Consider the following 25,530-nt stretch of genomic DNA (forward strand, 5'->3'; position numbering starts at 1 on the left):
AAAGCTGCTTCTGCTGCTGTTAGCGGAAGTAGAAGGTAACAGAATGGAAATTTGAGGATTTGTGCATCACTTATGTGAAGTTCATCTGGTTTTGTTTTCATTAACCTTTTGAATGCCGCTGCTTTATATTTTTTTTTCCGGCTACAGAATTTGTGAAATATTTAGGGCCAAACAGTATTAACTCATATGGAACGGAGTGCCAATCACAAATGTGTTCTTATGGGCCCTGAATATTTGGGATGGAGGTGCTACTGAGTACTGAGGTGACCAAAGTAAATGTCTTACCCAGCATAGTTCATGGCACTCTGGTATTTCTGGAGATCTATCAGTCATATGGCTGTGGTGCTACTCTGTGTTTAAACATGATACTTACCATCCCCCTGCACCCCTCCAAACCACCCACCCCATCGCACACCCCCCCTGCAGTTTCTGCAGGAACACTATGACTGTTGTAGTCTTTATCATCATCCTATTAAATAACAGAAATAAAATACCATTGCACTGCAATAGAATCGGTGGTCTTGTAGTTGAGCTTTTTTTTTATTGCTGCACAGATAGTACTTAGCATTCCCAAGGAGGTGAGAAAACCATCTGTAAATACATTTCAAAGATGCTTCATTCTCCGAATGGAATGGCTAGGTACTTACTCCTTCTCAATTATATGAATATAAATGACTAATATTGAAGGATACGGTATCTGTTTGAAAGACTGCATAGCTGGTTATTTAGTGTAAAAAGACATGGATTGAAATACAGTTCTACTGAATAATCAGATGTTGAGGAGCTTGCATTTGTACGTATACATGTATAACATATGTAAAGAAAAGGGAACTTACGTCAGATTTATAAATACAAGGATACATCAAATAGGATCGACCTTTGATCCATTTGGTTCAAACAAGTATAATGACCCTTCTTGTAATAGATCCTGTGTTGTAAGGATAGAAACTTAATGAAAAGGCTCTGCTTCAGAGTAATCAAATCTCTTTATGTTATTGCATCCTGTCAGTCAGTCTATTTCCCACTGGTTTTGCATAATAGCTTTAAAGGGGTATTAAGGAAGAAGGGAGAACTGTTATAGGTGTGTTTTCCCTCATTTTCTGGAAGTGGTGCTCTGTGTTCCATATGCCTTTACATGGTTATGACAAGTCTTTTTCTGGGTAGGATGCAGTTTACCATAGTTTTCCCTCATTCCACTTTGCTTAGGCCCCATCACATGTAGCACATGGATCTATTTCATCAGGCAATGAGCTGTGCTCTCTTTTAACTATGGGAAACAGTCTGTGTGTAATGACTGCTATATATATATATATAAAAAAAAAAAAAAGAGTGGTGGAGGGGAGCATGGAGAAATGACAGCTCATGATTTTTAGTGCCTTACACTGGTGTTAGAATTGAAGTATGTAATGAGACCATTAAAGCAGAGACATTGACTGGATGAAAGCAGGGGTGAAATGTTCTGCCTGGAGATGAAACAACTTTCATGTTCTGGGGAAAAAGACGACAGGTTTGCTCTGCTAGTATTTCAACATATTCTGATGTGTAGGATATAATTTAGTAATGTTGCCCTAAACAGAGTGGGAGGGCAGTCGCCTGTATGGTGGGAAAGATAGATGTCGCTGCTCTCTTTATGGTGTCCAGATGTTATCAATCATCTGTTGCTGTTGATCACCAACCCTATAGAAGTGGGACTCGTGAATTTTTTTTGCATGTAGTGTTACCTCCTTATATACTGCAGACTAAAGAAAATTGTGGTTATTTTACATTTTAACAGAATGACTGAAGAGGAAATCTCGTGCTTCCCAACCCTACCTAAATATTTTTGTTGGTTATATAGACCTTGATTACAACGGTTCCTGGGTTTCAATTCCGACTTCCTAATTACACTGTCATATTTGCTTTTTTTTGGTTTTGTTTGTACAACTTATACACAGTATTGTTTATAACATAACATTTTATATCACTGTATCAATTTTGGTTTCTAGCACCATTGCTGTTACTCTGGCAAGAATGGAAATGGATAATAGTGCTAGCAGGTTTTATGTGGAAACAGGCTTTAGCACTGGTTGGACCATGTGTTTGGTTTTTTTTTTTAATGTTCAGTTAAAAACCTGTGAAAAAGAGTTAAGTGTTTCAGTGGCCCTTCCATTTTAATTGCATTTTGCCCCGCATATGCATTCAGCTTCACCTAATGCAGCAAATGCTTTTTCGGTCAAGTTTGGGTGCTTGTATGAGCTCAATCCACTATGCTCCTACATCTTGCTGAAAGACGAAGGAAAGGCCTGCACAGGTCTTGCAGTGAGTGTATCATAGATAAAGTCTCTCAGCAGGAATATGGGTACAATGAGATTCTCATGAGCTGAATTATCCAAATGTTGTTTTAAGAATAAGTGGAAGAGAAAGAACACTGAAATTTCTTACTCACTTAGTTCCTGTTAATTGATCAGCTTCCTTTTCTCATTGCCGAAGTCGGCCAACCAGGCACTAAGCTTCTCCAACACAGAAACATGCACTCCTGAGACCCAGGGTACTTTACACACGAATTCCTCCTTCCTTCTGAAACCAGCTGGGCTGACAACCGGTAAGTCAATCCTGGAGCTCTGCAGCAGCATGCAAGCAAGGGAAGGATGGGAGAAAGATGTACCAGCAGTTCCAGGACTTGAACCAAAAGAACAAGCTCTGTGGGATGGCAGAACATGTAGTTTTGATTGTTGACTCATCGTGTTGGTCTGCAATAACAAACATCTTATACTAACGTGATGACACTGGGCCTGCCTTTGAAATAAGGAGCCAGAAAAGAGTAGTTTATCAGTAAATGCACACTGCTAATGAATGTGTACTTCTGTAATGACAAATGGTACAATCACTGGAAATTCCTATGGGTAGAGTTAGTGTTCTTAAATATTATTATTTTAAGAGAATTAGCTAAAAGTAAATTTTACTTAAGAAAACAAATGAAGTTAGAAATATATCCTTTCAGTTAACAAGTCAGTTGAGTGCACTAAATTACTTCTCCCCTTCCTCCCCCCTCTCCCTGTTCTCTTTTCCATTTCTTTTAATTCCGTGGCAAAGAATAAGGTTTTGGGATGAAGAAGACTCGGAACCCATAATTCCAGTTCCTGGGCTACCAAACAATGATACTAAATAAATTCAAAACTCATAAACAGCACATTAAAAGGAATTAATTTTCTGCTTTCAGTACTCCTAGTTGGAAGTGTGGAAATGAAGTTTGTTTTGGAGATTGTTTAATTTCTTAGCTTTTCAAAAGGACAATTAATCAGGTTGTTTAGGGAAGACAGCTTTTGTGGTGCTGTTACTTGGCCTTTCACAGATCAAGGTAGCCAAGAATGCATGTTTTAGCAGCAAAAGTTCCTTATGTTTTTAAAAAAATAAATGCAAAATGTCGTGTATTTTTGTTGAGATGTATAACAAAAAAAACCATGAGAAAATACTGACTTAGACATGGTAGCTTTCAGGAATGGTCCAAAAGGAGAGTGGTGAGAGCATGGTATACATGTGCAGGTATCTGCTTCTAGAGGCTGTTACTGTTCAGGTTGGTAACATAGTGAGATTGATGTTCTCAAAGTTAAGATTCAAATGCCCAAATTGTATGCTGAATTTTCTACAGCTATTTCATATTCCTGAGGAGGAAATTTACTGTTTCTGTATTCTCAAAATCTGCAAGATGCTGCCATGTAAGAGTTTTTGCTGCCAAACTTGGAGTGGTTATGTAAGGTAGAATCCTATTCATCCTGGAGGAGGGTGGTGGGCAGAGATTTCTTCAGAAACTGGAGACTTTCTCAGAACATATACTGCAGAGGCAGAATTGTAGCAAGGAATCCAGGTCTCTTCCTGGTGTGTTGAAGAAACCTTTGTATGGACAATAATTATTTTGTAATTTGCCAAAGTTTCTTTACTAAACTGACCATCAATGGTAGGTATTCTGTTTGTGCTTTGTGCATTGCAAAGGGTAGCAGCAACATCAGTATAAAACAAAAACATGCTTAAAGGAAGCTCATAACTGCAGATATAAAGGGCTTGTGTTGCTGCATTATTGTCACAGTTTTTAAGCTTGCAACCCATGGCAGGGAAATTTTCCATGAGGCCCATTATTCTAACCTCTTTGGTAATTTGGGATGTTATTTTGGTAGGTTAAATTTATGTCAAGTGCTCATGAAGTCCAGCAGGTGCTAGTAATTACAGATTGTCAATTGCAGTCCTGTTGTTCATCCTGTTTACAAGAGTAAGAACAGGGTTATAGCCTTCTCTGTTTAGTTCCTTTGAAATGCCTGTATCTTTACTTCACACCAGTTCAGCTAAGTGAGGTGGAAGGCCAGTAACTATTTTTGCAAATATTTGCTTAATTTGATTTAACTCCCTGGGGGAGCAAAAGAGTCTTCCCCTTTCTATAGTTCAGTCATAGGAGAAAATCTTATAAGTGCAACATTGGGCTATCAAGTAGTGGGCATATTTTCCATACAATCTTGGTTTTCTTTTTCTAATTTGTCTACTAGTATATAATCTTTACTGTCTTTTCTGCAGTCCCAGAAAGAAGTTGGCAAATGAGAAAGAAAAGCAACACTGCACTATATATGTGGTGGATTGCCAGTTTATTAAACCATAAAAACATCATTTTGGTATTATTAGGTAAAACTAAGCTAGGACTGGCACTCCTTTGGCTGTGTGATTCCCACCCCCCTCACTCCCTGCCTTGTTCATCAGTTAAGCATTGCTGAAAGCATCATGCAGCTTCTAGTTGAAGGGACAAAGAGAAGGTGAATGTTGTGCAATTAGGCCTTTCTACAGAGATTTTCTCATTGAGGCTGTGTTTGTTTCAATCTGGTTTTATTTATAGGCTTTTCTCTGGATCTACTCACTCTAACACCTGTGCATTTAATGTAAACCTATAAATCTTCACCATACCCTCAGTTATTTCAGGAAGAAAATGAGGCACTTCGAAACTAAATGATCTATCTACTTAAAACCTGCAAGAGTACCTACTTTCTGGAAAGCAGAAGATGCAATAGTAAAAATTGTTGAGAAAATAGTGGAATGGGTGAACTCAGAGTAGGAAGGAAAAATAGAGCAGAGATTACCCTAAAGACAAAAGTAGTTTCATATTCTTGTAAGGGTACAAGCAGGTATTGCATTGTACAGGCTACACATGGAAGAAAATTTTACTTTTGCATGCAGTGAAAGTGTATTTTGGCAGTTTGGGTGGGGGAAAACAGGTAATAGAATATTCTAAGCATCTTGAGCATATGCTTCAGAAATGCCACTTAATCAGGTCCCAAGTCTCATTTTAATTTGAGCAAGGGTAGGCAGAGCAAGGCTAATAACAGGAGTGGTCTTACTGAAACTGCATAAAGGATTTGGGTCTCTCTTGAAAAAGCTTTGAAAACTTAAGAAGCCTTGGATTTTGACTGAAATTTGAGCTTCAGTTCCTTAAACAAAAGAATATATATATTAAGAATAACTGGGAGTACTGCCTCACCACAGACTATTCAATTACTGTATTGCAATGGGTTTGTAAATATTAATCAAGTAATGTTCAAATGCAATCATTCCTCAGGTGGAATTGCAATCTGGTTCTGAAAACAAATTAGATGGGAGACAGACATAGTTTAGATCCCATTTAGGCAAAAGGAGTATGTGAACTGGAGAAGGGTGCAGGCCCAGGAAAACAAGAGTTTTAGTTAGAAGTTTATATGGGTATGTGTTAAACTTGAGTTTAGATGAGGTTGTTGGGGGAATTATGGGAGTGCTGGGTTTGTGATAGTTGATATTTGGATCAGCTGAATTCAGGGAGTCTGAAGCAAATTGAGGCATGCAGAAGAGGTAATTTAATATGTAGGTATGCAAGAACCAAGGAATCCAGAGATGATAATCAAATGACTGATGCATTGAAAATTTGTATCTTAAAGGAAATATAAAGTAATTTAACTAAATGAGTAGGCATTTTAGTTCATTTCTGGAAAACCAGTACTGTGATTTCTGGAGTTCAGGAGCGAGACCTTAGAATATTTACCTGTGGCAATTTTTATGTAATCATCCACATGTCTTCCAATGAAAAATGTAAGTCAAAACTGTGTAAGCTTTGAAGATTTCTAGTGACTAAAAATTGTGAATTACTTTATATTTTTGCCTCTAGAATATGCAGAGGAGTTTGGCTGATTTAATGTGTGGCTAGATTAATGTAACCTGGTTGTCAGGTAGTAAATACCATGCATTTTCTTTATGTGCTTCAGGTTTCATATCATGCCTGATCCGTGTTTCTTTTGCCTCTGAAATATCAGTGGATGCTTGCAGTAGAGTGGGCCATAGGTAGCAGAGCTGCTCAGTGGCACCTCTTGTTTTCCTGTGACCTACAGCAAAGTATCTGTAATATTCACTGGAGAACAAAGTGGCCTCAGGGGTGCAAGGACTGCCTTAGTCCTGCCCCACAATTACCATGCGTTTTAGCTGAGTAGTAAGGGAGAGACTGTATAGCCTGACTTGTTAGCTTTCCTTTTTCCTCCTTTGTCATCGATATTCAGGGCTTGCTGTAGTAACCTGATGCCCTCCTTTTACAGAAGTCACAACCCTTTCAAACCACAAAAGATCCCTTCAAACTGGGATTCCCTTGACAATCAGCTTTATAGTTTAAGCGGCTTTACGCAATACTGAAAACAGTGACAGCTGAGAGAGGTAACTAGGAGGCTTCTTATATTACAAATACTTGGATGGGAATGTGTGCTTAAGGGTCTTAAGCTGCCTAAAAGAGTCTCTTAATCTGCCTTAATTCTTCTTATTTTATTCTTTTTCTGAAGGAGGCGGAGACACAAGATCTTTCCTTTCATTTAGATGAATAGAGAAGTTCCACACCTGTCTCCAGATAAATCAACTGCATTCTGTAGTGTGCGGGCTTGGGATACCACTTTCTAACGCATGAATCGTCAAAAGTCAGGGATTACTGCTTTAGATTTGTCCTATTTTGAGGGATGCATCTCTGCATTTCTACCTACATCTGAGCTTTTTTCCTCTCAGTGGGAATATTTGCCACCAGGCAAGTGGTGTTAATTATGTTGCTTTCTTGTATGGGAAGTATTAGAAGTTTAGAAAGAGAAGGTGGAATTTCCTTGATCCCACCAGTTCCTTCTTGTGAAGACTTAGATGAAACTTTCCAAGAATATTAGCTTTAATATTTTCTATTTGTGAAGCACCTCATTTAATATATGGAATGTGTATGTTCTACTAAAGATGTTTACAGAATATGGAAAGACAAAGGAAACTTAGTAAAAGGTCTGTCCAAAATACATATATTTGTGGTGGTGTCACCGAAAACCATAAAAGGAAAACTGCAAACCAAATGATAGTTTGGAAAGCTGACAGTTAGTTTATTGCAGCACTGGGTGCATGGGCGATCTTTCCTCCTAACATGCACACCAAGCTACTCGAGGGTACACATTATATGCAGTAGAGTACTTGCATATTCATGTACATTACATATTCATTTTCGTGCACGCACAGGATTGGTTACAAGTTTATTGCTTCTAGCGCAAATTAGTGATTGCAACACCTCATCAGCTTCTCTCCTCTTGCTGCCAGAACTTCTTCATTTGGAGACTTCTTTCTGCAGAATTTACATAACAATGTTCTTATCGTTATCTCTTCTTTGTTTCCCAAGATTGACTCCCTTAATTAAAAGTCCTTTCAGTCATCAGTTTTGTTGATTTGAGATGGGGGTACTTAAGCATTAACGACTTGAGGGTGGGTCAGCTTGACCTAAACTTTGTGCACATCCTTGTTTAACTAAGTCAGTTTAGTAACTGGGGAGTTCAGGCAACAATGTAATTTGCCATTTGAAAGCAAAACTTTGCTGCGAATCGTGAGCGTTTCAGTGATTATTCTACCTGGAACTTTATGGAAGCTTTTGAGGTCTAGCATTGGATAAGCCTAACTTATTTCATCATCTCTTATCTGTCTGTGACATACATCTACATCTTTGGCTAAGGATAAGCCACTTCGAAGTCTTTCTGGTGTTGCCAGAAATAGGCTTTTCCACCAGCATCTTTCTCTATACACTTTTGGAAATGGGAAGGGAAACTTCAGGAGAAAAATGTTACAAAGTGATGATCTTGAGAATGCAGAGGAAATAGGAATGGATGAAGCTACTACTCTGATATTCATAAACGTTTACTTTGATAGTGGAAGTGATTTTTGTATTATGTTGAGGGAGGAGAAAGTGCATTTTGGAAAGTTCACAGGTTTAGAAAATTAATAATACTCGAGAAAATACCGCATATTTTAAAATGTGACATACTTATTTCCTAAGGTTATTTTGTCCAGGTTAAATGTCTATTGTACAATAAGAGTGCTCTTTTTTTTTTTTAATAGGAAACTGTGCCTGAGATTTTAACACTTAAATTCTTTTACTTCTGAATATTGCTGATAGTTCCGTGTTGTTTAACTGTAATTGGTGTACTAGAAGGCTGCTTTCATGATCTTGTCCAGGCCCTCAGGCCACAGAAATCAGTAGGTAGTTTCAATCAGGATGTCAGTTGATGAGAATAAGCATTTGGCCTCCAGTTGTTGTTCTACATATTATTGTCTAAATAGTACTTTTCAAATGTAGGTGCATTTCTGCAATCACTTCGGGCTTAGGCATGTTTAATTATTTAAGCCTAGTAGTAAGCACTACAAGAAGCAGTGGAGGAAAGGTCACTGGATGAAGAAGCATTTCTTCTACAAAAGACTCTGATGTTGCATGTGATTTTAGTAAGATAATACAGACACTAGAAAACATTAAGAATTTAAGGTTACACAGGCCTTATGCCATTGTTAGTAATGGGACTGAAAATTGCACTGTTAGTGTAATACTCTGATTTTTTTTTTTTAATATTACAAAGGAAAGGAAATGCTGCAATTGTTTGTTTCTAAAACAAATTATGAATACACTCCTAATTTTTATGGAAACTGTCGTCTTAAAAGGTAATACCTCTTAAACATATAATACAGTTGGAAAGAGCAAAATGCTATCATGGCTATATTAAAAATGCTTTGGGCAAGACTACTAGTGTAGAACTATGGTGGTTTGGGTGGTTTTAACATCAAGCCTTCAAGTCTGCTACTTGAGATCTAGTGTTTTCCTTGTTTCCTGCAGTTCTCTAGAGTCTCAATTTTATTTTTATGCCTTGAGGTTAATACTGAGAAGTTGTGTGGATGATAGGAAATTAAACTAATGCGTTTTGCCCCAGATTGGAAGTTGTTGTGGAATACCATTCTTTACGTAGACTTGTCTCCCAATAAAGGAAAAAATACACCTAACCAATACTCTTCTTGTCCTGCTCACTGAACCCCAATAGAATAGTCAATATGCACTGCCTTTAAATTAGGGTAATGCTTTGACCCTTTTGGAGGGAGCAGGCTCTTTTTCTGTGCTTGTTGACATTATGGAGATTCAGGTAGCTGTGATTAGAAGAACAGTCTTGTATTTGATCTACTATAACAATATGCAGCTACTCTGTGATCTGTCTTACTTGCTTTTGCTTCCTGTATGACCTGTTTTCCTGTAGGGTGAAGAATGTATAGATTTATATACTGTATGGGCTACTAAAACTGTTATTGAGCTATTGCATTAAACTGGTAAATTGCTCCCCCAGTGCATGGCTACTGCCCTTCAGGACAGAAATGAGAAGCTTCCCTGACACCACCTTGTGTACTGACACGTGCTATTTCTGATTAACTTGCTTTCTCTGTGTTACAGTAACAAATACCTTTAATGGCATTTCATTATACATACAATGTTCTGAGTTTCATAAGATGAAGAAATGCTTTTACTTGCTTGGGCTTTCAGTCTCTGCTTGCAGGCACTCAGCGAACAGTAATAATTTTTTAAAATTTGTTGTTGAATGGCTATTAAAATTCAGTCATTTCATGAGACAAAGTAATATTTCCCTTCTGAGACCGTACTATTTAACTTGGCAGAACTGGAACAAAACAGGATGCACCATCAATTCAATGCAGTAAGGGTCAAGGCTGTGGTTCAGATATATGTTCTTTTGCTACCTGTGACCTTTTAAAGGCAAAATTATTATATTAAGACGCTCCTCCACAGGCAGGACTGAGGATCAGAACACTGGTGTTGCTTTGCCTTCTGCATTACCTTTAGTGGCCAAATGCGTTTAAAATTATACTGCAGTAGTGCAAGACAGAGAGGACAGAGAAATGGATCACACTGGAGATGCCTACATCTGTACTGGCTGCACCGAGCCCTGGATAAAACTGATGCAACTGCCATGATGCTGGATGAGAGGGCAATAAAGGTGGATCACAGTGTCAAGATAGCGGGCAGCCTTCATGTAATTTTAGGGTATAAGGAGGAACTAGACTACTAGCAAGGTTATTTTGGTTTTGTTTCTAAACATTGGCATTGTTAATTCATTCTTTTTCTTTGCTTGCTTGCTTTTGCTATGCTGGTAAGGATGGAGATGAAATATGCAAGCAACTTCTGACTCATTCTATTCTACACCAGCTGGTCAAAGAATAATTTGAGAAGCATTAAACAAGAGCTGAGTCACTAAACCAACCATGAAGTTTTGACGTGCTGTATTGGAGGTTATGTCTTACTTTCCATTGTTTTGCACAGCCTGTGGCGTGAAGCTCCAGTCATAGTCTGTACTGCAGCTTGCATTAACACATCATGTTACAAATCATGCTCTGGAATTGAAAGGTAGGTTGTGTTTCCCTCAAAGGTAGAAACAACAAAAGCAGAACTGTGGGATCAGTTTGAGTAATAGAGATGAATATTACAAAACCCATGCTGGTGGTGTGCTGCTTCAATTGCTCTGTAGCTGTGTAAGCAAACCAGAGGGCTGACACTGCTCTCTGAGAACACTGACATGTAAAACTCAGAATAGTTGGACCTTGCAGCAGCATTGGGGCTTAGAGACCCTCCAGCAGTCCAGCCAGCTAATCCCAGAAAGGGATCTACTTGCAGTGTTTAGTAAAATAACCCCTGTAGCAAGAGTTTTAAAGAGGTAAGGCTATGGTACGTCAACCTGCAGTCGTGCATTTAGAGGAGCCTATGTTCCCTGAAGATGATCCATATGGCATTTAATGGATATGGAGATTATAGGTTTCCATCAAAAAGTAATAGGACTACATGGTGATTACTCTTAAATTTATGGAACATAATAAAACATTAATCTAGCATTTTCCTGTAGGACTTGTTGAACTACACCATAGCATTTAATGTTTGGGATGTAATTTTCTATTGAACTTGGTGGGAGGATCCAAAAATAGAAAACTGATTACAAAGCAGGTTATGTTTTTTTTTTCCCTTTGTGTATATTCCTTACAGAGCAAGTATATTTACATTTAAGTTTTTGTGTGGAGTGAAGCACAGAAGAACAGTATAACTTTTTGCCCTGTCACTTCTGTTGTGGTACAGAAGATACATTTAAAACATTAAGTTAACTTGCTGTTAACATTATTTCTATATTTAAGGCTCATCTACATTAGGTAAAACGAGTATCACATAATCAGGAGAGATTGTTCTTAAGTGTGTGAAATAGGAAAGGAAGGTTCATAAAGATGGTAGCTTTGACTTCTATTTATGGAAGCCACCATCTTAATGCCAAAGCTATTTAAAGTTTTCAGTTCTCGGGCACAATAGAGGCAACATTGAAACAGCGTATACATTCAGTAGTATGTATATACTCTTCCTTTATAAAGTTTTAAAATAATAAAAAAAATCCAAATCAGAACAAGATGAAGAAGCACCAGATCCTTCAAGATCGCTCCTACTACCCTCTGTGTAAATCTAACTACAGTTTAAATAATACATTTACTAACATTTTAGTCTTGTTATGATGTTCTGTCACTGTCAGAACAAGGTTGTGTTGTCTATCAAAATAGTTTGGGCTGCTTTGCTTTATGAAATAATTTGAGTTGAATTCACATTTTGATCTCAGATCTTCATAAATACAGATACTGCTCTTGTCATTGTTCTCTTAATGCTGCATGATGCTAACTTTTCCAGACTTTGGTCAGTGGGTAGCACAATATTTATTTAGAAATGCATTCCTGTTCTCATGTCTACAGGTGGAAATAATGTACATGTGTGTGCACACACCTATTTCTTCAGAAGGTTCAAGTGCCTCTGTCATACTCATTTCTGCTACAACAGAAGCAAATTTTTCTGTTCAGAACATTAAAACTTCTTGTACTTGCAAGGTGAACAACTATCAGAATTTTTTTAGATGACCTTTTTGCTTTTCCTGCAGTCCGTGGAACGAATCATCAAATGTATTGGGTTGAAAGGGACATTAAAGACCATATAGTTCAAATCCCCCTGCCGTGGGCAGGGACACCTTCCACCAGACCAGGTTGCTCAAAGCCCCATCCAGCCTCGCCTTGAACACCGCCAGGGATGGGGCATCCACAGCTTCTCTGGGCAGCCTGTTCTAGTGTCTCACCACCTTCACAGTAAAGAATTTCTTCCTAATTTCTAATCTAAAGATACCCTCTTCCAGTTTAAAGCCATTATCCTTTGTCCTACCACTACAGGCTCTACTAAAAAATTGTCCCCATCTTTCTTATAAGCCCCCTTTGGGTACTGGAAGGCTGCTATGAAGTCTCCATGGAGCCTTCTCTTCAAGGTCAAGTTTCAACTGAAGAGTTGTAACGGGTGTTTCTCCTTCCTCCCATCTTGTCTATAAAAATTAGTTGCAAGTTTTTCTTACTATAGCCCCTTGCCTCCTCTCCTGTAGGAGCAGATCTGCATGGTGTTTCCTCTGGCAAGTCTTTTTGAAAGATTGTATCTGGAGCCAAGCATTGAAAGTCTATTTCAGCGAGCCCTATCTCTACTTTAAATCTTACAAGTTCTTGCCTTTGCCATTTTTTCTGGACTTCTTACTGCGTTTTATCATGATTGAAAGCAGACAGTTTTAAAAATCAGTTTGTTTTCTTCATGACCTGGAACTGCTTTATGCATAGTCCTTAAAGAAGCATAATTTCTAAATTCAATTTATCGTGGTGCTGCATAGGCCTTGGGAATGTGAAGCACTGGTTCAGCATGGTGTCCCACACCCAGTTGCAACTTGAAGGGGAATGGAGTGGGGTAAGGAGCCCCAAGGGGGATAGGGTGTTGGCTGCTGGACTGAGGGGAGAGGTGGGAAGGAGAAGAGAGGCTCCCGGGCAGCCCTGCTGGGTTTTCAACAGAAATCTAGTAACACGAGTGGGTTCATATTTTGCCTTGGGTGAGAAATGGGGTGGTAGCTTGCCTTCACACCCAGAGTAGGAAAAGCTGGCTGGGAATGAAGCTGTAAAGAGATTCCACAGGCCTGCCGGTCACTTGGCAAGCCTTTCTGATGCTTCTCAGGGAGCAGACTGACTGGAAGAGAGCAAGAGGCAGGATTCCGCCTGGTCATGGAGCTGAGTGATGGCACTGGAGGTGGCAGAGGCACATAGGGTTCACACTGCTGAGAATGAAGTCGGAACCTGGTCTTTGCCGGTGTGGTGTGTACACAACGGCAAGGAAAGAGTAGGGGGTGTGAGTGAGGAGGGAAGGCTGACGGGTTTTGTGGAAGGTGTCCCTGCCCGGGGCAGGGCGTTGGAGTAGGTGATTTTTGGAGGTCCCTTCGAACCCCAACCGTTCTGTGACTGGTGTGGGCGCAGGTGCCGTGCTCGGCGCTGGGCACTAGGGGGTGCTGTGGGGCCGCTCCCTTCCCCGCGGCCGGGCAGGGCTGGGCTCCTGCCGACGCCTCCGGACTCTGCCGGGCCGGCCCCGTTGCGGCAGAGCTCTCTAAGAAGACATGAGGCAGGGGTTCTGACAACTCTTTCATTAGCTGCAAGTACTGATGTGGCTTAGTATGCTTACAGGGAAGTACATCAATCCAATAAAAATGAGGCAAAATGTGTTTCTTACCCCTCCCAATCCCCCCCTCTCCAGTTTTCTCATACAATAACTTTTCCTGAGACAGAAATTTAATTCTGTTATTACCCAGTTCTGACCTAAAAAGATGGCTAACGTTTAGGGTTTGAAATACACCCTTAGGAAGAGATGTTGATAAAAATAACAGCTGAATCAGTTCACCGAGTAGGGGAAGGAATTGAGCAGCAGAACAATAATCTTAAGCTTATTTCAGACACTGAAGAGTCAAAAAACCAGGCCTCAATCCTTAGAGAAAGTGTTAGGAGGCTTTTGTTTGTGGTATATCAGTTTTGATTGCTCTGATCTTTTTTTGCTGCCTGTTACTGGACTGATGAATGTGGATTGTCCCTAAGCCATCTCTGCCCCCCAGAGGTTCCTGTTTAAGGTACCTGGTTCCATGAAGGAGACTAACACAATCTTGAAAGTATAACCTGTGCTCCTTATTCACACCTTGGAAAAATGAAAATTTTTTCAATTATAAAACAGATCTGTTTTGTAGATGGGAGAACACAGAATGCCCTACCTTCCCTTTTTATTTTTTCCTCTGATTTTTTTTCTGCACTGTTTCCTCCACCACAGGGTCCTTTTGCCAGGTTGGATTTGGTTAGTGTGGAATGTTAGAAAGTAAATGACACTACTTTGGATCTACAAAGTGCTTTTCAAAGCAGTGTCTTGTTTAGTTTCTAGATGCACAGTGAATATTCCCCCTTGAGAGAAAAAGTCTAGCTGGCTGCTTATGCTAGAATAACTAGTAGACTTAGGAATTCTTTAGGAATCAGAGTAAACTCCCATTGATACAAATATCAAATGTTCAGAACTCTTGTTTCATAATTCTTGTGGATTTTGGTGTGTATAATCATGTTACTTTTACCTGGATCATGTCTTTTAAGGTGGTTCTTCTGTCATAATGCCTTAAAGTTGCAAGACCTGAAATCATCAGTTCTATCCGTAATAAAAGCTCTTCAGCAAAGGGCTAAACGTGCAGATTCCACAGCTGTAAAATATTAAAGTTTTTTTATCTCAGTTCAAAACTGGCCCACCTAGAAGTTATGACTATAAAAATGAAACATCATGTCTCTATGAAATGTCCAGTCATGTCTAGTCTCTAATGATTTGGAAAGTGATGACATATCTGTAGTGTACTTCACTAACAGTATAACAGAATATGTGACTGAATTTGAATAACTGTTATCTTCGTTTTTGTGTTAATCAATCTGACTTTTGAAATATGTTATTTTATTATTCTTGCCTGTCATGTAGAACTACTTTTGCAGTAGGAAATTCAGGGGCTTGATTTAGATGAACCAAGTGATTTCATAAGTCATTAATACTTATGAATCCAGCAGTATAAAAAAGACAACCAACCCACACCACTACTTCTTTTAATGTAAGCATAATTAATTTTAGACTTAACCTGGAAATATATTCTTCCTTGTCCCCCGCTTTAAAAATAAATAAAAAAATTAATAAATAAAATCTGTATCTGTAAAATGGAAGTGTCTGTGAAGTTTTATAAGCTTAGAGAGAGAATAGTTCTTGAAGTCTTTCAGGACTGCCTTGAAAAGCCTTATAGAAACGGGACTATTTTTCTTCTGGATTTCTTTCAACTATCAGAATTTCTTTGAGAACCACCAGCCTTTGCTTTTCTGAAAACACATTACTCCTTGTGGCAGCTGCTTAAATGGCAGCTGATGCCAGGATTTTATACGTATATGAAAGGCCATGGTACAAATCAAAACCATATGCATAGAGGACCATAATACATCTGTTACTGGAAATGAGATGCATTAACATGATGGAAATGATCCGAATTCTAATATATGCATAGGAAAGGGGGTGAGATGGGTGCTCATAGTAAGGCATGCTAAAGATGTATCTTTTAAAGCATTTTATAACCATTTAAAAATGTTATTTTTGTCATCCTTGTGGAAAAAAAAAACAACTGTTCACTTTCCAGATGGAAAATAATTTCAAGATATTGGCAATTCTGGTTTCTGTTGGGGTAACACTTAGAGTTCCTTGCTCCTAAGCTAACATGCACACATTCATTATGTTTTCATAAGGGTTAAGCATTTTGGACATACCAGGTATCCTGTGAACTAGAGGTCCGGTGCAACACTGAGTATTTCAGTTAACTGGATAGTATAAATGCCCCTTCAGGAAAATCCTTCTGCATATTTAAATTGTGCATGTAAAAAAAAACTTGTAATGAAATGTGCCATAGTTTACCTCTGCATCTTGAGTTAAGGTATTTCTTTGTTTAGGATGTTTAAGAACAAAGAAATAGGTTATCACCTAGGAAATTACTTCCATATAACTCTTTAAAGGACTGAAACAGAGGTGTGAATTAGAAAAAAAAATTTAAAACATCACAGTATCTTCTTGGGTTTTTTCTTTAGCTGTAAAGAGAGTAATACTAGTGTTTGAAAGATGCACTTTGCAGCACTGTAATTGATCCTTTCTCCTGCTTGGAACGGGGCCCTTTATTAATAGATTGTGGAGTTGGCAGTAATTTTAGCATTTTTTTGGAAACAGTTATTTACTTCCACTTCTATCTCGCTTTCTTTTCTTATCTGCATAAACTTTGTCCTTTTCTGGCAAGAAAGCATTTTTCTTTCCCTCTAGAAATCTCACTTGACATTTAGCAAGGGACGTTTGTAAGAATGTCAGATTGATGAGAGCTGTTTGCTGAAGTCTTGCCATGTTCATTCAGCTGAACAATATCTGTTGTTAACAGCCATAATTATTATGAACAGGTTTAAAAGGACAAGCTTATTGCTGTACTTTGGCAACATGCTTTTGAGCTGCTGGTTTCACAGTATTAATACTTGATACTTTACATTGCTTTTTATCATCAAAGTGCTTACAGATACCAAGTAATTAAATGCATTAGAGGCTATCTGTAGGTTCCTTGATTGGGGGGACAGTAAATAACTACTTCATTTATATTGTACAATTTGTGAATATTTAGGTTCACAATGGCAAGCAATAGATAGAGATGTGACCCTTGTAGTTGAGCGATGACTTTTCAGTTTTGTTGAAGACTTTCAGACTTGGTTTTACTTTACCATATACCCTATGAGAATTCAGTAACTATAAAGTCTTTCTTCTTTGGTAAGAAAAGAGACCACAGGTGTGGCTCTGCAACAAGATGAGGCAGCAGAATCACCTTATTGAAGCTGCTTGAGTGAGAAGTTCCAGGAGCCTTGGGAAAAATCAAATAAATCAAGTTTTGGAGTTACAAATGTGCAGTACTTGCAATACAAGTGACCTGACCCACAAGTTGGATTACTGAATCTTATAGTCCTTTAGTTTTTAGATAGGGTCTCTTGTCAGGTGAGCTTCTACTGATGGTTGTTCTGCAAAGAAAAATGGAATCAAAGGTAGCTTACTGGACATAATGGAATTGTCATGTGTTTTCTAAAGCTTCTCAGTTAGCTAAACATGGGATGATTGAAAAACAAGAGATTCTTGTGCTAGATTTATTATATTTTACTTTATTATGCATACAGCTCTGGGCAGATATGTTATCAGATATGTACTTGAGCCCAGGCTGTAGTGATTACTTGTGCTACTTGATAAAAACATTGCTGCATAGTAGCCTAAGTGGCAATTGAGCTATATGTTAGGAAAAGAAAGCACGCATTTGGCTAGTTGACTTTCAGTACTGAGTATACCTGACAGAGAATGGAACTTGTCTTACCTATGTGTTTCATGTGTATGATGACACTAAAGCTAGAAATCATGATGTGGCTAAATAGCTACTACAAATTTTTCTTTACATTTTTGGGAGAACATCAAATTTGTGGAGGTATCTTTGCATTGGTCATCCTTTTAGTCTGAGGTGGAGGGAGAAATATGTACTTCCTTTATTTTTTAAGTTTGGAAGAAGGTGATTGTAAATGAGTTTCAATACATGAACTTAGAAGCATCATCAACTGTGTAATTTGTAGTTTGGGCATTTATATACATCATTACCAAGAATTATGAAATAATGTTTAGCTGATTAATATTCCTGGTTAACTGAAGTGTGCTTAGAACAGCTGTGCTAAGCTTGAAACTGTGTGACACATTTGAGCCTTTTAGACTTGAGAGTGATTAGCAAGAGATCTCAAAGCTGGATTTTCTTAGACCTTGTGTGCTTTTTTTGCATAAGCAAGCAGAAGTCACTTTGAAAAGTTCTCCACACTTACTAATTCTTATTGCAAAGTTAATAACTATATTTGTTTCAAAAGGCTTGCATGCATAGTAGTTGAATTTTCATAATCTGATCTTTATTTGGACACATGAATTGGAATTGAGCTTCTAAAAATTCAGGCCTTTGTTCCCTCTGGCATTGTTTAGATTCAGTTATCGTATTTTAGCTTTACACCCTCCCCTTCCCTGCTTTATATATATGCAGTTTTGGACAAAGCATGACTTGTCATCACGAGACGCTCTGGTTGCTCACTGACATAGCTGGGAAATTGTAGCCCCTGTCTCTCTGGGTTGAGTTTTTAGCCGGTCAGGTGTTGCTTTTCTTTCGAGTCCTGAGGTGCTGATAAATAACCAAGATCATCCACCTTTCATTAGCTTGCTAGCTTCCAGTGAGCCTTAGTTACCACTTTACAGCTCCTCTTTTGGAGAAATTGTCTGAACTGAACCTGAATAGCATCGTTGGTTTTCTGTCTCTGAATTAGAGATAACTAGTTTGGGGAAGGGGGGGTGATTCACAAACCTTAAATACACAAAGCTTCACAATGTGCTTTTTATGATCCTTGTCTACTTACCTATTTAGTGATGTTTCATATTATAAGGAATTATATTCATTTTGGGAATGATTTCTGGTGAAATGGAGATTATGGAGGGAGAGACTAACCCACTTGGAGGCCAAAAGGTAGGCAGATCAAAGAACAGCCTTGTTTAGCTGTGAGTTTGGAAGGACATCAGAATGGTGTCTGTCCTGTTCACAGAAGATTCAGTTATACTCATGTCATTTTTGGCAGATGTCTAATTTCTTTTTAAAGATTTTCAATAATGAAGACTACGCAGACTCCCTAAGCAATTTTTTGCTTTACATGAAGCTAGCGAGCTGTCATTGAGAAGGTGCCTGTAGAGTTTGTATATTATAAATACAACTTATAATAATGCTGTCAGTGCCCCCATCCATTCACCAACACACTCATCCTTATTCCCACCAGCATGTGCCTGATGATTTTACAGATTATGGTCCTTTAATTAAAACATGGCAAACTCTGCCAGAGAATGAGGTTCCCAGGCCCAGTGCATATTTGTGTATTCTGCCAGACTATTGCTAGGGATTTGGTTTCACTTGAGGCTAGTTGTGGGGAGTTTGCAGGCATTTCTTCTGAAATGTGATTGAGGAAAGTGGCAGCTGCTAAGGACAATAATGTGAAGAACTCATGTTTAGGGTTTAATTTCTTCCTAGTATCTTGTGGTTTGCTATTTGAAGTCATATTCCTTGTAACCTCTTCCCTCCAGCACAGGGTATGTTTTCATAAACAGCACGTAATGGATTTGATGATATTTTATGTGAGCAGGGATGAGTTTCCATACTCAAAAGGTAGGGATATCAGATAAGTGATAAGAGCAGATGGCACTGTCATTATCAAAAGAAAACAGCTAAAGAAGTTGCTTGAGACAGGGAAGTGAATCAAAGAATACTGTGTATAAGCATGCTCTCAGCCGTCTTTACATAATTACCATTTTAGATTGAGCTCATACCTTCTTATGCTGCTTTTGCTGCTTTGTTCTGCTGTCAGGTGCAAGTGTGCCCTCCCTTTGCGTTGTAGACAAAGAACCATGGCAGAGCTGTTGACCTAGGAAGCTACTAAGCAGGAGGACATAGGAGAGGAAAGTTCTTTCATGGTTGGAGTCCGTCCCACGTGACCAAGCGGAGGAACAGAGCTAGGGCAAGGTAGGAATCATGCGAGTTTTTGAAAACCTCAGGCCTTGCACAAGAACTGGAACTAAGCAGTCTTGTTTATTTCTGCAAGTGCTCTGTATGGTTTGATCTGCCATATGTGTTTAGTTGCTTGCAGTTCTTACTTGCTAAGATTTATGAAGTCTCCGTAATGTAGCTGCAGCTTGATAGTGTTCCCCTCCTAGGCAGTTACACCAGCTAGATACTCTAAGGTGATTCAAATCAGTGTTGAAACTTTGAGCCTTGTGTTTAGGCTGTGGGGAGAAATGCTTTTGAATGGTCTTGGCTTGGGGCTAGAAAGTGAAATTTCTGCATGCTCCTTCCTGACTTGTAAGCAGGTTTTTGTCACCCCCCACGCCTCCTGAAAAAACCCAAACCAAGGTTCTGTAAAGCTGGGTCTGTGAATGTAGTGTAATGTAATGCTCCTCAGTCTTTGGCTGTCTGGAGAAATGTTTGCTGGTTGTAAAGTGATTAGAGTCCTTTAAGTACACAACTGTATACAAAATACTTTGTCACAGTGTCTACTTTGCATATAGCTCCTCTCCTTTTTATTTTATTTCTGATTATCGTCCAGCTGTGGATTTTTTTTTTTTTCTCTGATGTGAACCTAGCATATAGAAATATTTCCCCTAGACTTTCTGGTTTGGATTTTAAAAATATAATTGAACACATTCCTTTTTCCTCTCCAGAGTCTTCATTTTTGTTCTGTTGCTGTTCAGTTGTCTGTTTGGTGTATGATGTGTTACTGGTTTTCTACTTGTTATTTTGTTGCATTAATTCTTAGGCTCTAGAGAATGTAATCCTATTGTGCTATATGCTGTGCAAATGTAGGAGAAATTATTTCTCCCTGAAAGGGTCCTGTGCTTTAAAGTGTGAGATGGGGGCCAATGATTGTTCAGACACATAGATAAGAACATACAGCATCTGAAGGGTGCTTAGTATATTAAACATGATGTAGGCAAAAAATATATCTATTTTTGGAGTCAGATTCTCTAATTATAGTCCTTTGCACACCTTTCCAAGAGACACATTAAAACTGCATCACCTGACATGATCTAGCAATCAGCTCCCTGAGAAAGTGTTCTTTGAATGCAAAGGGATGAGGAGTCTATGAAAGATGAAAGAGCAAGTTCCTCAGTGGCTCCTTATTGTACTAATTAACTGAGACAAAACCCTTTTCCACCTTGCTATTCTGCTTGCAGAAGCAGAACAGTGCTGTCTGCCTTTTGGAAGCTGCTTGCAGCTCCTGCTGAAGTGGGTGTCCCGTGGCTGTGCTGCAGCACTGCTCTGCAACAGGGCCTGCTCCAGGGCTGTCAAGCATCAGGATGCTGCTGGGAGACTGAGAAGAGCTCGGGAGTCCTGCTGATGAAGGGGGTGGTGGTGGGGAACAAACAACTCTTTCTTCCCTCTTTTATCCCCAGCAAAGAATGAGACAGACACAGCAGCTCCAGCAGCTGCACCACGGTGAATGCTAACCAGTGGCTGTTACGGCATCGAGAGCTTTTTCTTAATGCTGTTTGCTGACTTTTTCTTTTTAACATGCTGCCTTTACCACTTTAGACTTGTCGTTGGCGTTTTGTGTCATACTTGTAGTAAGTCAGTCCTCAGCAGGGCTTCTCCCCTGCCCCCCTCATTTTCTTGTGTAGTTAAAGAAATGTCTTCATCTTGAGGGAACTGGTGCAACTAACAGTGGGAGTAAATAAGTTGCTTCCCATGGGTTGTTTGTTTTCCTTTTGCCTTCATAACAATGCAAAAACGGAATGTTATGACAGAGTCTGATCTGTGAGCACTCACTTTTTATGCTAATTTTTATAATAGTATGACTTATGGTAAAACTTCTGACTCTGTTACTCTCAACCTGGGTACCTTCTGGGGAAAATGCTGGTGAAATATTGCTGTGGCTGTGCTGGAATATTCACAGTAAAGATGAGGATGTGAATCACTAATGCCAGCAATAGTGTGGCATGTTGCCAGCTACCACATCTCCTCTGTGGTTTCCCTCTGCTTCAGCTGAAGTACTTTGTCTCTTACCCACTTCCCGCTTTCTGCTGATGCTTTTATGGGATCTCTTGTGATTCTGTAAGTGTTTGACCATTGTTTTGGTCTGAAATACATTATTTTAACACCCACCCACCCACTCCACTTCCTGGTGACTTTACACTATGTAGAGCAAAGAACAGCTTTGCAATCTGGTGTAGGCCAGTGGTACAAAGCCCTTGTGGAAATAAACAGCTCCAGTGCCAATTAGTGACTTGATTTATGTTGGGTATTGAACAGGCAGGATACAAGTGTGTGTGCTTTACCAAGCCTGAAGTAGGACACAGCAGATCAGCAGAGGCTGCAGTGAAGGACAAATGTTACCTTAAGTGGGATTTGTGTCTGTATATCCAGGTTCCTTTCTGTCATCCTGTAACTAGGAGCTCAGAAGCCACGTGTCCCTTTCTGCAGTGTTGACGCTGTAAGTGGAGTTGCTTAAGGCTGTATATAAAACCTCACTACAGGTATAATGTAACTATTCTGTCTTCAGTTGCGGAAGAGTGAAGAGCACTGTCTCTGTGCCTTGTCATCCCGTATGTGCTGCAAGAGATTTTTCTGTCATATCTGTACCCACATGTATTTCCTTCTTCTTGCATAATTCATCATTGAAGAATTTGCATTTCCCTGAAGTTGAAAGTTCCAAGAGTGCATTGTAAGGATGAGAGAAATGGGGGCAGAAGGAGCTGACTGGGTTTGTTTTTTTTTTTTTTTTTGACCTAGCACTTCTGCAAATTTATTTATTATACAAAAACCTCTTAACTGAGAGGCAGTTGAACGGGTGCCAGTGGAATATTTCAGACTTTAAAAGTGACATGACCCATTTATATTTTCACTTGAAAAAGCGTTTTCTGAGCTGCTTCAGCACAAGGTGACCATCTGTCTGTGTCCTCTGTTGAACTAACTGAGCAGGGAAGCTAAGCCCCTGACTGTCCCTGTATACAGACACTCCTGCACCCTTTATTTCCCCAAATCAACAGTTTGCCATGTCTTTGATATGGGGATATGTGACGGGCAAATGGGCAGTTGTTGTGGGCAAATATACAACAAATATACAACAGGGAGATTTTTGGTGTACCAGGTACAAAGCTGTTGTCACAGGTAGCAGTGTATGAGTAGCATATACTGAGAACCAGTCTTTAGTAGATGTGGATCTGAGAAAATGCGTAGAGTGTATGTTGGGATAGGTACAGTCAAAAGTAGATCTCACTATTCTTGCTTAACATTGTAAAAGGCAAGCATGCATGCTAAAGCACACATGTAGCTTTCTTTACAAATAAGCATGTGAATATCTTTCACGTGGGAATCTTTGCTTTTGAAGCAGATAAGCAAAAGATACTTGCAAGAAACTCTTGACTACCTCTTTTTAGTAATTTTTTTTTTTTTTTTTAATGGATGTAATGCAGCATTCAGCCAAAAGGCTTTAAAGCACTTAGTAAGGTGAGGGAGAGCAGTTCGCCCTTATCAAGGGGTGCTCTTTATATTATGTCACATCATCAGGAATACCAACTATTGTGCTAGTTCTCCGTGGTACCATCTCTTCCTTTCTAGGGCATCACTCTGAAGGCTTCAACCTCTGTTTTGGTTTAATATCACAGAATGTGAGATGAAGACTGCACCAGGATGGGATGTGGCTTATCACAATAGCAATAATGTTATTGATGCAACATGCACTGTTGCTTGACGGAATCATGCAAACCTAACATACAAGGTAATCAATTGTAGCTCACAAGTACTTAGCTGGGAGAGAGGGCATGCTGAAAGGTTGGTATGACCTTTCCAGATCATCACTCTATTTAGTATAATTAACAAAAAGCTCCTTGCTGGACTGAAGTGTCTAGGTGCTTTTCTTTGGGGGAGGGGAGCTTAGGGGAAGATGGAGATAGGACTTTTGAAGAGTCCAAATGACAAAGTCTTGTTGTGCAAGAAGGAAGATGATAAAGAATTTAGGCAGCTCAGGTATGCACCGTTTCACTGTCGGGTTATTGAAATTAATGTCTGTGTCACTGTTTACGTCACTGCAACATGTCTTCTGACACCTCTGGCAATTTTCCTCTCGACTGAGACTCATTTTTCATCTTGATGATGAACCAGGAATCTTTTACCACTTCTGTGGAAGTGCTGTATGTATATTCATACCTTGGTGTTGAAGGAGAGATTTTTACAATAGGTTAAGAACCCAGACAGCCGTAATTTCCCTTTTGGCAATGCTCTGTTTGATCCTCTTTTACAGATCAAATCAATACTTACCACTTCCCCTAACCTCCAGTGTGACAAACCCAAGCACCAACTGTCACACCCTAAAAGCTCCTGTGTAGTCAAACCTTGTATTCACACAACGCTGCCACTGGTTCTCTGTTTAAAAACAAAAATGCCTTCAAGTTTCTGCCAACAACCAAAGCTGTCCAATTTGTATTTAATCAGTTATTTGTCGCTGTCAGGCATGTTTTGCCTGAATGGTTATTATACATTTATTTGTCTTTGTTTCCCTCCCATGTTTTGCTGAAGCAACAATAGCATGGAGATGTTTGCCTTGCAGAAAAAGAATCTCGGTGAATATTCAAACCAGTTTGCTTGGCTTTGTCATAGTAAATTTGTATGTCTGTGTGGGAAATAAAATAGACCGGTCACTTGCTGTATCTTCATCTTCTGTTGCTTCCTAATGGCTAGTTACAATCTCAAATTGCTTCCTTTGAGAAACACACAGTTATATGATATTTAGTCCTTTAACAACCAGGAAAAAACAGAGCAAATGTAAAATTGGTGTAAAATAGACTTTGTTTAAAAATATTCTGCTAGTGTTTCACTGTGAATAAATTGTTCTTTTTAAAGTAAAACTGATTTAAAATTTTAGGAATAAATGTATGGGGTATTTTTTTGTTTGTTTGGGGCTTTTTTGAGACTGCAAAGCTTGTAGAAAATTTTATATATATAAAACCACTATATCTCTTTGTCTCTCTATGTTTATTTATAAAAAAAATCATCTAGTACACTGGGCGCTGTAGAGTTACTCTAAGGCCAGACACTCAGTTGAGCAGAATTATTAAATGAATTTCTCACCTTGGCAAGGAAAACTACTGTCCAGTCATCCAGGGCTGTAGTCAACACATCCATTTGTCATCACTTCAGGAATATATGGTTTTTATAGTCAAATACTTGGAACAACTATTAGCGTGTCTTCCTCTACATGTGCAGAGAGAGTGTGTTCTGGCAGTAGTTGTTTTTAAATCTTGAGTTGCCTTTGTTGTGGATTGTCCTATTAGTGCAGTGCTTCCTATGTACTTACTGCAGTCTGACTTTCGGGAAAATTGGAAAGTGTTCGAAAATGGCACACTTTGTTGCTTCTAAAATTTGCAGCCACCTTCACATCTTGTGATGGAGACAGATCTAGATTCAAACTGCTGAAGAACAGTCAGTTTCCCACAAGCTGTGTCATATCAGTGTCTCAGTAGAAGGCCCCACAGCATTTGGAGAATTTGGAAGGCAGCAGATAGGGAGCTCAAAGTGTTTTAAGAGAATGCCTGTCTACTTTCGGGAAAATAAGCCGTCTGCGAATGGCTGGCTTTTTCCAAACGCTTCCCAAGGCAATGAACCAGTATAGAGACAAGATTTTATAGGTATGTGTTGTTTTGTTGTTTGTGTGGGTTTTTTGTTTTGT

The 25,530-nt window shown here is 39.1% G+C and overlaps 1 long non-coding RNA gene across 1 annotated transcript in view; it reads left to right on the forward strand.

Moving 5' to 3' along the window:
* The window catches only part of LOC121091892, a 433,820-nt gene that overhangs the window by 1,167 nt on the left and 407,123 nt on the right, over positions 1-25,530 (forward strand). The window lies entirely within an intron of this gene.

Source organism: Falco naumanni, chromosome 7 (assembly GCF_017639655.2).
Source record: "Falco naumanni isolate bFalNau1 chromosome 7, bFalNau1.pat, whole genome shotgun sequence".
Classification (NCBI taxonomy): Eukaryota; Metazoa; Chordata; class Aves; order Falconiformes; family Falconidae; genus Falco; species Falco naumanni.